Below are 12,365 nucleotides of genomic sequence, written 5' to 3' on the forward strand. Positions count from 1 at the left end.
AGTCACCGGTACCCTGCTTTCAGAGTTTCTGGTCTTATACTAAGATCTGTGATCTGTTTGGAATTGATTTTTGTACAGGGTGAGAGAGAGGAGTCTAGTTTCAGTTTTCTACATGTGGATATCCCATTTTCCCAACACCATTTATTGAAAAAACTCTTTTCTCCAAATAGTTTTTGACACCTTTGTCAAATTTCAGATGTCCCTGGCTGTGTGGGCTTATTTCTGAATCTTCTGTTCTATCCCATTGTGACCTGTCTGTTTTCACGCCCATGCTATGTTGGCATGTGGTATTGAAGTCAGGTATTATTTGAAGTCAAGTGTTGTGATTGCTTTGGCTATTTGGGGTCTTTCATGTTTCTAAGTGAATTTTAATATTGCTTTTTCTATTTCTGTGAAGAATGTCATTGGGATTTTGATGGGGATTACATTGAACTGTAGATTCCTTTAGGTAATATAGCTATTTTTACAAGATTAATTTTGCCATTCAGTTAACGTGGGAAGTCTTTCCATCTTTTAGTGTCTTCTTCAATGTTTTGTAGTTTTTATAGTGGAGGTCTTTTACCTCCTTAGTTAGGTTTATTCCTAAATATTTAAAAATTTTTTGGAGCTATTGTGAATAGGATTGTTTTCCTGATTTCTTTCTCAGCTTGTTCATTATTGGTATAAAACAAAGCTATTGATTTTTTAATTTTGATTTTGTATCTTGCTACTTTGCTGTTTGTCAAATTTAGAATTTTTTGGTGGCGTCTTTAGGATCCTTTAAGTATAGGATTAATATTTGCAAATAGTGGTGATTTGACTTCTTCCTTTACTATTTGTATACTTTTTATTTCTTTCTCTTGCTTTATTGCTCTGGCTAAGAATTTTAGCCCCTATTGAATAAGAGAAGAATAGACACCCTTTTCTTGTTCATGACCTTGGAAGAGATGGTTTCAGTATTTTCCCCTTTAGAATGATATTAGCTATAGGTTTATCATAGGTAGCCTTTACTATGTTGAGGTATGTTCCTTTTATTCTTGGTTTCTTCAGTGCTTTTATCTTGAAGGGATGTTATATTTCATCAAGGGCGTTTTCAGCAGCTATTGAGAAGCTCATGTGATTTTTGTCTTTTAATTTGTTTATATGTGTGTTACATTAATTGACTTGTGTGTATCAAACCATTCTTGCATCCCTGGAATGAAACCAACTTGATCATGGTGTATGATTTATTTTTTTTAATGTGTTGTTAAATTTGGTTCATGAGTATTTTGTTGAGAATTTTTGCATGTATGTTCATTAGGGAAATTGGTCTATAATTTTTTTTGTCATGTTCTTATCTGGTTTTGGAATTAGGATAATACTGACTTCATACAATGAATTTGATAGTGTTCCTTTCCTTTCTGTTTTTTGGAACAGTTTGAGAAGTACTGGTTTTAATTCTTTTAAAAAGATTTGGTAGAATTTGGCTGTCTTTGTTGAAAGACTCTTTATCACTGCTTCAATTTCATTGCTTCTTATATCTGTTTAGTTAGTTTATAGACTCTTGGCTTAATTTTGGGAAGTCAAATGCATCTAGAAATTTACCCATTTCTTCTAGATTTTCCAGTCTACTGCAAAAGGCTTTTGACGTATCCCCTAATGATCTGGATCTCTCTGGCATTTGTTGTGATGTCCCTTTTCTTATTTCTAATTCTATTAATTTGGGCCCTCTTCCCTCTTTCTTTTGGTTAGTTTGGCTAAAGGTTTATCAATCTTGTTTGTCTTTTCAGAGAACCAACTTTTGGTTTCACCAGTTCTTTGTATCATTCTTTTGGTCTCCAATTCATTAGTTTTTATGCGGATCTTTATTATTTCTTTCTGTGTGCTGCTTTTAGGTTTGGCTTGCTCTTGTTTTTCTAAGAGTTTGAAATGCATTGTTAGGTTATTTATTTAAAATTCCCCTGATTTGTTAACATAGGTACTATGGCTATAAATTTTCCTCTTAGCACTGCCTTTGCTATGTCCCAAAGATTGTAGTAAGTTGTGTTTTCATTTTCATTTGCTTCTAGGAATCCTTCAGTTTTTTCCCTTATTTCTTCAGTGACCCATTGATCATTCAAAGGTGAATTGTTCAGTCTCCATGTGTTAGAATATTTTCTGTCATTTCTTTCATTATCAGTTTCTCGTTTTATTCCATGATGGTTACAAATCACGCCTTCCAAGGGGATGCTTCTAAGTGGACAACATTCTCTTTGTGTTGAACTCTACTGCTGGACACCAAAGGAGAAGGGAAGATGTGTAAATACTGATTTTCAGGATACAAAGAGAGAGCCAATGGACTGTACAAAGTCCTGAGTGACCTGTGGGTTCATGACCTTGCTTATCCCCTTTAGCCTCCTAGCTGTCTGATACCTTCACCTGGGGAGTCCTCTTTCTGCTTGCAAGACAGTCTACGGTGATATGGGGCTGGTAGATATTACCATTAAGAAAAAGTTATACCCCAAGTCTTTGCCTAAGTTAGGTCCAATTTAAATATGTCATCTTATGGAAGATTAAAGAATATTATAGGGCACATCCCATGGTCTCAAAAGTAAAGACAGGACTGGGGGAGACTCCTGGGAGCGGTCTTGAAAGATCAAGTTACACACTGTACAGCCGAGCAAATGGCATTTTTATGTGTTTGCTGGGGCGTGGTGTGAGTGAAGGAGGCTTTATAAGGGAAAAGCAAACATTCTCTGGAGTCTTTGGTATTGAACTTAAACAAAGCCATGCCTTTGTTCCAGTTTTATAAGGTAATGGATGGCAGGAAAAGCTATAAAGGTAGACTTAATTCACGTATAAAAGAGTAATCTTTGGAAGGCATCACACTGAAGATATCAACAGCTTGATCTTTTGTTAGAATGTGACGTGTCTTTGGTTTCTTCCCTGAATTCTACTTAGGTCTCTGTAGCTAGTAGGCATGACTATTGTATTGTGGAGAGAATTAGATTACAGACTTGGGTTTCATAAAACCATGGTGTATACTTGTGTGCACAATGACTAATATTTGCTCACTGACTACTAGCCCAGGCATTCTGCCAGGCACTTTATATATGTTATGCAATATTCATATTTTTAAATAGATAGCATTTTAATTTAGCTAACAAGGGATTTGAAGTCCAGAGAAGTTAGCCGTGTTACCTAAAGTAGCACAGCTAATGCATAGTAGAGCTGGACTTCCTGCCCTGGAATGTCTCGTTCTGAAGCATGTGCTTTTCCCACAGCACCTTTTCATGTTGGGAAGATCTAGCAGTCACATCTCCTGATAAGGGGATTCTCTCTGATAAATAATTCCTTTGAAGCAGCATGCCACTGCACATGGGCCCTGTCCCAGGCAGGAGGGGTTCATGGACAATAAGAACCTTAGGGTTAAGCCTGGAGCTGAGGCATAGAGGCAAAGACCTAACACAAGGTGGAAAATGACAATGATTCTAATGGAGGTAAAGTGATAGGAGGTTTGGAGCAGCAACTCCATGTGTTTGTATTTGAAAATATTTTCTCTACTTTTTAGTTTTTAAAATTTAGTTTATGGCTAGGTGCTGGTGGCTCGTGCCTGTAATCCTAGCTACTCAGGAGGTAGAGATCAGGAGGATCACAGTTCAAAGCCAGTCTGAGCCAGATAGTTTGTGAGACCCTATATCAAAAAAAAAAAAATCATAAAAAAAGGGCTGCTGGAGTGGCTCAAGTGATAGACCGCCTACCTAGCAAACCTAGCAAGCGTGAGGCCCTGAGTTCAAGCCCCAGTACCACCAAAAAAAACCTTAAATTATGAATTGAAAGAATAATGCAGTTAATGCCACATACCCTTCGTCTAGATCAACTCTTTGTTGATATGTTTCTAGATTTGCTTTGTATCCCCTTTTACACACACTCCCTAAACGTATTCACTTCTATACTTCTGCATGTAGCAAGATCCCCTTTTGTGGGATCAGGAGACACATGAGGAAGGATGTGACATGTGAACTGTGTCTTAAGGGTTTGGTGGAATTTAGATATGTGTAAGTTGAAAGAAGACCGTACCAGGTGGGCATCCAAAATTGCAGAGCAGGGCATGGTGGAGCTCAGGAGAGAACAAGGTTAGAGTTGTTAATAAGGGGTGGAGGGAGCTGCTGATAGAAGTCACAACAGACAAGAAAGGATGGGACTGTGGAGAAAACAGGAGGGTGGACAAAGCAGGTCCAGGGTAGGATTTAGACCTTCTTCATTTATAGGGTGTAGAGGAAAAGGAACCAGAGAAGGAAGAGATGATAAGGAAGGAGAGTACAGATGAGTAGAACGAGATGATGGCCAAGAAAGTCAACTGCTTTGGGCAGCTGATCTTCAAAATGTGCTCCTTGACAAGCAGCGTCCACATCAACTTGGGAAATTGTTAGAAATGTGAAAGCTTGGCTCTTTCATCCCAGGCCTGCCGAGTTGGAAGCTTTGAGGCAGAGCCTCAAAGGCCTTGTGGCCACTGAGGTGCACACTAAAATTGAGAGACCCTGATTATAAAGATACTGCTGAGAAGGCTGACCCTCATTTGAAGAAAGCAATTTCAGTAGTAAATTTGCAATTATGTGTGCATGTGTGTACAAAACCACATAAAAAGACTTTCACTGAAATGTTTATAAGATGAAAAGACTGGAAACAGCCTAATGTTGAAGAAAATTGCATTCTATATTTCCAGCTTTTTGAAAGAGACAGCTCCCTTTGGATTTTGTTGTTGAGTGAGAAAAGCAAGGTTCAGGAATGTGCATTCTCTGCTTCCACAGTAGCAAGCAGAACACAATACGTATTTATGTGGCGAATTTCTAGAGGGATACTCAAGCTGGGGAACAAAGAAAGGAGCAAATTTTTACAGTTTACTCTTTTGTGCCTTTTGAATTTTGTATCATATTCAGATATTACAAACTCAAGACAAATTTTAAGTATTAAAATGTGAACTGAAAAGGTTTAAAATGACACAGTGGATCAAAAAGTCAAGTGAGTGAATAGTTCAGTCTACACTTCAGCTCTTCTGTCGGGGAGCTCATTGTGATGAGGCAGCACAGTCGTTCGTAATGCAGTGTCACAGTCTTCCTCATCCTTTGCTGTTTCCCAAGATCTGTTGAAGTGACAGAGTGGAATGGGAGGCCCCTGAATGTTGAAGAGCCTTGGAGTTTTCTGCCTAAAAGTTTTCCATGCTTTCTCTGCCCCAAGTGTTGGAGAGAAGCTACCTGACAGGTAAAATCGTCTTGCTTGTCTGTGCCCTGGCTGAGGAAGAGCTGGAAGACAGGCTAGCTGGGAGGGCCATGGTAATAGTGATGGGAGGAAAATTCCTTATATTTCCATGCATGGCACTTTACAGTTAAAAAACTTGATCTCACATAAATGTCATAGTACCAAGGTAAGGATTGTTACACCTATTGAGAAGATGGGGACACTAAGCCAGAAAGGTTAAACAATAAGCTCAGGGCCATGGTGCTAGGAGTTGTCCCAGGTAGATTATTTTGAGCCTCATGGTGTATTTCTTTTGTTTGACTTTTTCTTGCTGTGCATTACTCTATCTTGTCCTCAGCTTCAGAGAAAGCTGTCTTTCTTCCTCTAGCAAAATGTCAATTGGGGGTTGATTCACTTACTCTCTGCCTCTGAGGCTCTTAGCTTCACAGTCTTCCTCTCTTGTGTGGACACCTCCTCTGCTCTGCTTGGCACTGCTGCCTGCCCAATGTTCTCTGCCTGCCAGACTGCCTGGCCAAGGTGCTTCCTCTGCTCTTCACATCTGTCTACAGCCCTCCAGCAGTCTAGCTTCCCCTGTTAGTCTCGCCTTTAGAAGGGGTGAGGCCCCTTTTACTACTAAGCCTCATGTCTTACAGTCTTCACTCAACCTGTCCTCTCTGTAACTTTTGAGTGTAGAAGTTGTGGTCACAGCTCTATCAGCCCTGCTTGCTGGCAGTAACACACATTTGGCCTCTGTAAGGGTTCATGACTTGATCGCAGTAATTGAGGTGTCTTGCTTTGGCTCATCCCTTGACTTCTTATATCCCATCCCTTGCTCTTCTTATTCTCCCCAAAAGAAACCCACTCTCCTGTTAAGTTGGTCCCTTTACTATTTTTGGAGCCAGCATGCATATTCTTCCCATCTACCTCATTCCTGTCTCAAGACTCCTACAGGAAATCTTCCCTGGTGGGTTTGTTGAGCTCATTCCTTTTGTCCAAGTCCTTAAGTCTGGATTATTTAATTTATATACCTTCCACAACAGTGACTAGAATAGTGAATCACCAGTGCTCTTTTCCTTAGGTCAGGACCTGCTATAAATAGATAGACTTCTATATTTCCCATAGCATCTGTATGTAGCACCTTCCATAGAATGCATGGGTGGATGGATGGATGGAGATAGATAGATAGATAGATATAGGTAGATAACATTTTCAGAGGACAAATCAGGTCAGAGTAGCTAAACCCACTACACTATCTTGACAACTTCAGCTACTTATATCAGTTTCAGCTCTTAGGAGGTATTACTTATGAAAGTAAGAGCATGGATAAGGGGGAAATTCCTATTTAGAAAAATAATATTCTCTAAACTCATTAAACAAACATTTGTTGAGAATCTACCCTGGGTATAATAGACCTAACTTGAGGCAGACAAGGCCTCATCAAGCAGACAGACAAACACTAAACAAGTAACTAACAAAATAAATGAAATAATGTTGAGTGCTATGAAGAAGACAGAAAAAGGAAATTTGATAATGTGCCACTGGCCATTGACTGAGGGATTGGGAGGAGGAGAAAGGCAAGTCTAAAGGCAGGTATGTTTGATGAGTTGACATTGGACGAAAATCTGAATGAGAAGGGGCTGGTAATGTACTGATCTGCAAGGATGGCAGAGGAGATGCTGAATTGAAACAACCTTGTATGCTCTGAAACAAAACACTGACTACTAAAAAAGCAGGGATGCCATAGCAGTGAATGCATGAGTAAAGCAAATGTGCATCTTGTGTAGACACAGTATTTGCAGAGAAAATTAAGAAACATGTTATCAGAAAAAGATAAAATGTAAATAAATATGTTAACTACTTCCTACAAGTGCTGTATAATTGGAAGTTTCAGGAAGTCTAGCAGATTTTAGATCCTCAGCAAAATAGGAAGCTCCCTGAGAGCAGGTGGCATGTCTTATTGTATCTTCACTTTCTTGCACAATGCTGGGGCACAGAAAGAAAACACCTAACTGTTTGATGAATCACTGCATGAAATAAATGAATGAGTGTGCAAAACTGATATTTCCCATTTAGAGATCGTCTACTTTCAGTCTATTGCCTGTCTTAATTTTTTTGTTATTTCACTCAAAATACATTCTTATCAAAATGGAAGAAAAATGATGAAATTTAAGTAAGTCATCTAAAGATGCTTAATGATTCCAAGAGCCAAGAAAAGAACAGTAGAGAAAGCAGCAATAGCACACTTAAATATTGTTAGTGAAGGGTAATGTGTTGTAGTATTAAACTTGTTCTCAACACACCTTGTACCTGTAATTTGAAGGCTAAAGTATGCATAATTTCTTGGAAAAGAACTCTTTAGGGTCCTACTCATTAGGAAATAAGTAGTTTTCTTAGTCCTTAATGAAAAAAATCTTAAAAGTGCAAAATACAATTGTTTAAAGAGATAAATAAAGACATCACATCGAATTGTGGATGCTATGATTTTTTTAAAGTCGCAAATTGCTTCCTAAATCAGTGGAAAGGAAGACCCATTTATTTAAATGGAAAGTTTTCAGAAAAATTTTGGAAGTTAACAAACAAGATAATGTTTCAAAGCTAAAGCTTGTTGATTTATTTTAATAAATCTTTCTACACACAGTGAACACTGAGAGATATTAAGACCTCAACAAAGTCACTGATCTGTGTAGGAACCATAAAGTGAAAATTGCAATTCATACATAACAAATTTATTAAAAATTTCAAATGTCACGAGTCTGCTGCTATTTCTGGGAAAAGTCTGGGTACATTTAGAAATAATCTCTCTGGATCAATCTTTGAACCCATGGGAAAATTAAAATTATGTTTATTATCTGCCTTAGTGCACCTGATTTGGCTAATTTTTCTAATAAAAGAAACATGCTATTAGAATTAAAGGAAAACAAATGACTGAGGTTTTGAGAATGTTACATGAAAATATTATATGTAGCATTCATAACTTGGGTGATGGATCAATTGTTTATGGCATTTACCTGCCCTTTACATAGCCAGGGCTCCTATTGAAGTTAAAAAGAAATTTCTGTGCTTGACATTTGAACGAATATTTGTCGGGGGCAGTGAAATCATACCTTTTCCTCAGGCCTCCCTAATTCACATTTACACCCAGTGCTTTGTAGATAAACTTCCAAGAAATTTGCTCTCATATTTACCTGCTGTGCATGGATCTGGGACATGGTTGGGTTTGCAAGATGAAACAAATGAATGCTTATCAGTTCCCAGGCCATGGTTTTAGTTGATGTCTTTCCATTCTGCCCCTCCCCCCTCAGTTAAAGTTCAACCATTTGGCTTTTGAGCATAGCACAGCGAGACCCATGACTGATGCCATCAGATGCTGAAGCTGCTTTCCATGGGATCAGGCAGCCAGGAAAGAGAAAAGCAGTGCCAGCCCCACTATACAATCTTCATGCCAGCATAACACTGGGTGCCACCAACATAATGCTGTCAAAAAGACAGATTCTCGTGTTTTTTATTTTTTGTGGGACCAGGATGCCTTGAATGGAAGAGACCATTAGTGCTTCGGCTGAGGACCTTTCTGTATTAAGAGACCTAGACTAGGTGTCTCTCAATGGAGTCCCATGTGTGGTAGCTCTTTTGACCTTTAAATACCATCTTCACTGGGTGGCTGATTTTTATAGGTTCTCCACAGAGGATTTAGTCTATTTATTGTAGTAGATTGCCAAAGAGCATCTATTAGATGATATAGATATAGATCTAGAAGCTCTGTCTACTTAAGTGGTCCTTGTCAATAGTTCTGATCTATCCCTCCATGTCTCTTAGTTGATAAAACCACAATTAGTATTACTTTCTGCCTATCAGAGTATATATTCGCAATGAGTGATGTATCGTTAAATCAGCAAGCCAGCCACAAACCCTTACAGTTTAGGAAATATTCAACAGAATGCTGGCTTTTTGAGGGAGCGGGAAAAAAAATCTAGTCTGGGTCGAGGTGCCTGTGAATTACAGCCACCACCAGGACGATCTCTGTGTGAAACACATGACCAAAATTTGGGACAAGTGCATAGCTCAGCAGAGTGAACATTTGATTTGCTGACATAAAACTGTTTATGCATTCTGCCCAAGATCACCCACTGTCAGTAATTACAGCAAAAGAAGCCAGGAGTTTCTAGAAAAAGACTATCTTTCTGACTTCTAGATCTGTGGTCAATGAAGCTGTTGTAATCTTTAGAGCACCATCTTGTTATCTCTCTCCCTGTGTTGTCCATAATTCTGTGATTGCAGGAACCAACACCAGTGCAGTTGTGCTAGCACAGTCTCAGAACTTGCAAGGTGTTTAAAAACATTTGCTGCATGAATGAATATTAAATAAAATTTCTCAGCCATTAGAGAATCTCCAGGAGCTATCGGTAGCATTTTCGATCGCTATGACCATTGTGGGAAAAAATGTAATATGACAGTGTTTCTTAGTACCTCTCATCACTCATTCTTCTGAGTCACGTGACTTGTGCATCTCCAGTTCTCTTTTTCTTTCCCATTCTTCAGTATTTGTGAGGTTCCTGCTCTGAGCCTAGAGTCTGTATGGTTTGTATTTCACTAGAACCCTCCAGGCCAGGGGCCCTGATCTGTGTTCTTGGGGTCTCTGTCCGCTCCTCTCTTTTGGGCAGCCTTGACCGCTGTGTGTTGATCATTATTGGATTACTTGTCTGTCTTTGCCTTAGACTGTGAAGCAGGGTTGGCTTTCCTCTCTATTCCCTATGTTTAATGCTGTGTTTGACCCACCTGGGGCTTCTGTGGCTATTTACAGACTGAATGAATGAAAGGAATGAGCAAACGAAATTAATACATTTGTAGCTAGATTATCTTTTTTCAAAAAATAACTTTGTTGTGTATATTTAAAGTATAGCACATGATATGGGGTACCTATAGATAGTAAAAGACAGTGAGGGAAATTAACATCTCCATTACCTCATATAGTTATCCTTCTTTTCTTTTTGTTGTTGTGACAAGAACACCTAAAATTGACTCACTCCACACAAACCTCCTGTACAGTAGTTTTATTACCTATGGTCCTCATGTAGCACACTGATCACTGACTTGTTCTCGTAGATTATCTTTAGGCATTTGTTTTTAGATGGTGGCTGAAAATGTGAGAGCTTGTGGCACAGTGCATGAGTTGCTGTAATTAGCATGTCACTAAGATCTGTCTTCGCACTACTGAAGTGGTGCCTCTCTAATGCATTTCTTATTGCCAAGTGAGTTGCTCTGAAATAAAAGGAAATTGATGTCTACAGAGATACAGCACTAAAATGAGGTGTCTTGCTGTGTGACTGACCAAAAGCCTGTCAGTGTAGGGCTTGAAATGAATTAGGTCAGACCTGGTAGTTAAGTCAAAAAATCTAAAAGCCTTTAAAACAGAGCCTTCCTGCAGGTCTGCCCTTTGTGGTGTGGCAGTGACACAAAAGGCTTCAGGTCTAGGGTTTCCAGGTGACTAGAACGTTCAGGGAACCAATGAAGCAAAAGTTAAATCCTACAGCTGATGAGACGGTGTTCAGAATATATAACTGTAAAGCCATGACTGATTTAAATGAAAACAATTTATGTGGAATCAAATAAAAATAGTACCAAGAGTAAAATATATCATGCCTGGTTCTCCCAGAGACTACCTCTCATCAGTGTAGTTACCACTCGGTGCTGGGCTTATAGTTCACTTCCATGATAAGTCACCTTTGAGTGGCACTGCCTGCCTGCCACCTACTATATGAAATGAGAGGGGATTTATTTCATTTGCACCCTGTTTATCTCATTGCCTGTCCTACCACTATGTTCCTAACAATAGTTATAATAAAGTTGTTTTCACTTCTGTTTGTCAAAGCTATGATCTTTACTTAAGATTCTACTTTTTTGGATTCATGTAATTTCTGTTGTAATTCTTGATTACCCACACTATAAGTTGAGGAGTTTTGTTTTGTTTTGTTTATTTGTTTTTCTGAGACAGGGTCTCATTATGTAGCCCAGGCTCATCTCAAACTTTTGATTCTCCTGCCTAGGCCTCCTGAGTGCTGGAATTCCAGGTGTGTACCACCATGCCCAGCTAAGATGAGGATGTTGATGCTGTTACTACATTTTGTCTTTCTTGTTGCTTCTGTTACCTTTGCCAGCTCTTCTTTTACCTTTCACTAACATGGAAGTATTTACATTAGTATTTACATTCTGTCCTGTAAGATGTCCTTAAAGATGACTAAAAGGGAAAATTGAAAGCTGAAGACCTTCCATAAGGTCTCTCAGGTGCATAATGTTCGAGCTGGGGCTGAAACTCTGAGCTCCTGACTCCCAACCTAGCTGGCTTTCCACAGCCAACTGTTGATTCACTCAGTTGTGTTTATTGAATGTCTCTTTTCTGCTAGGCACTGTACTAGGTAACAGTAATACAAAAAAAAGAGAAAAAAGAAAAAAGAAAGAAACGTTTTCAAATCTCAGGCTTCATGGTCAAGTGGGAAAGACAGATCTGTAAAAAGAAAACAGGTTTCAATGTAATGGTATGCAAAGGGAGGGGTTATCTCATTTTACTTACTTTTCCCATACAGGTCAGAAATTAGAGAAACTTACATTGCTATTAGAAGTGACACCTTTCCTATATGGAGAAGACAGTATTTTAATCAACTCACTCATGCTGTGTAAGAAAACAAGTAGGGGTTGGGCACTGGTGGTTCATGTCTGGCTACTCTAAAGGCAGAGATCAAGAGTATCGTGGTTTAAGGTCAGACCAGAAAACTAGAGCGAGAACCTATCTCAAAAATATCCAACACATAGGTAAGACACCTAAAAAATTAGCTAGCATTTGTTGCCCTTAACGCAGAGAAACTAAAGCAGATACCTTAAAAGCAACTGAGGCCAATAGGAAAAGGGGACCAGGAACTAGAGAAAAGGTGAGATCAAAAAGAATTAACCTAGAAGGTAACACACATGCACAGGAAATCAATGTGAGTCGATGCCCTGTATAGCTATCCTTATCTCAACCAGCAAAAACCCTTGTTCCTTCCTATTATTGCTTATACTCTCTCTACAAAAAAATTAGAAATAAGGGCAAAATAGTTTCTGCTGGGTATTGAGGAGGGGGGAGAGGGAGGGGGCGGAGTGGGTGGTAAGAGAGGTGGTGGGGGCAGGGGGGAGAAATGAAACAAGTCTTGCATGCACAT

The 12,365-nt window shown here is 39.0% G+C and overlaps 1 protein-coding gene across 4 annotated transcripts in view; it reads left to right on the forward strand.

Annotated features, from left to right (window-relative positions):
- The window catches only part of Grhl2 (grainyhead like transcription factor 2), a 150,848-nt gene that overhangs the window by 92,584 nt on the left and 45,899 nt on the right, over positions 1-12,365 (forward strand). The window lies entirely within an intron of this gene.

This window comes from Castor canadensis, chromosome 3 (assembly GCF_047511655.1).
Source record: "Castor canadensis chromosome 3, mCasCan1.hap1v2, whole genome shotgun sequence".
Taxonomy (NCBI): domain Eukaryota; kingdom Metazoa; phylum Chordata; class Mammalia; order Rodentia; family Castoridae; genus Castor; species Castor canadensis.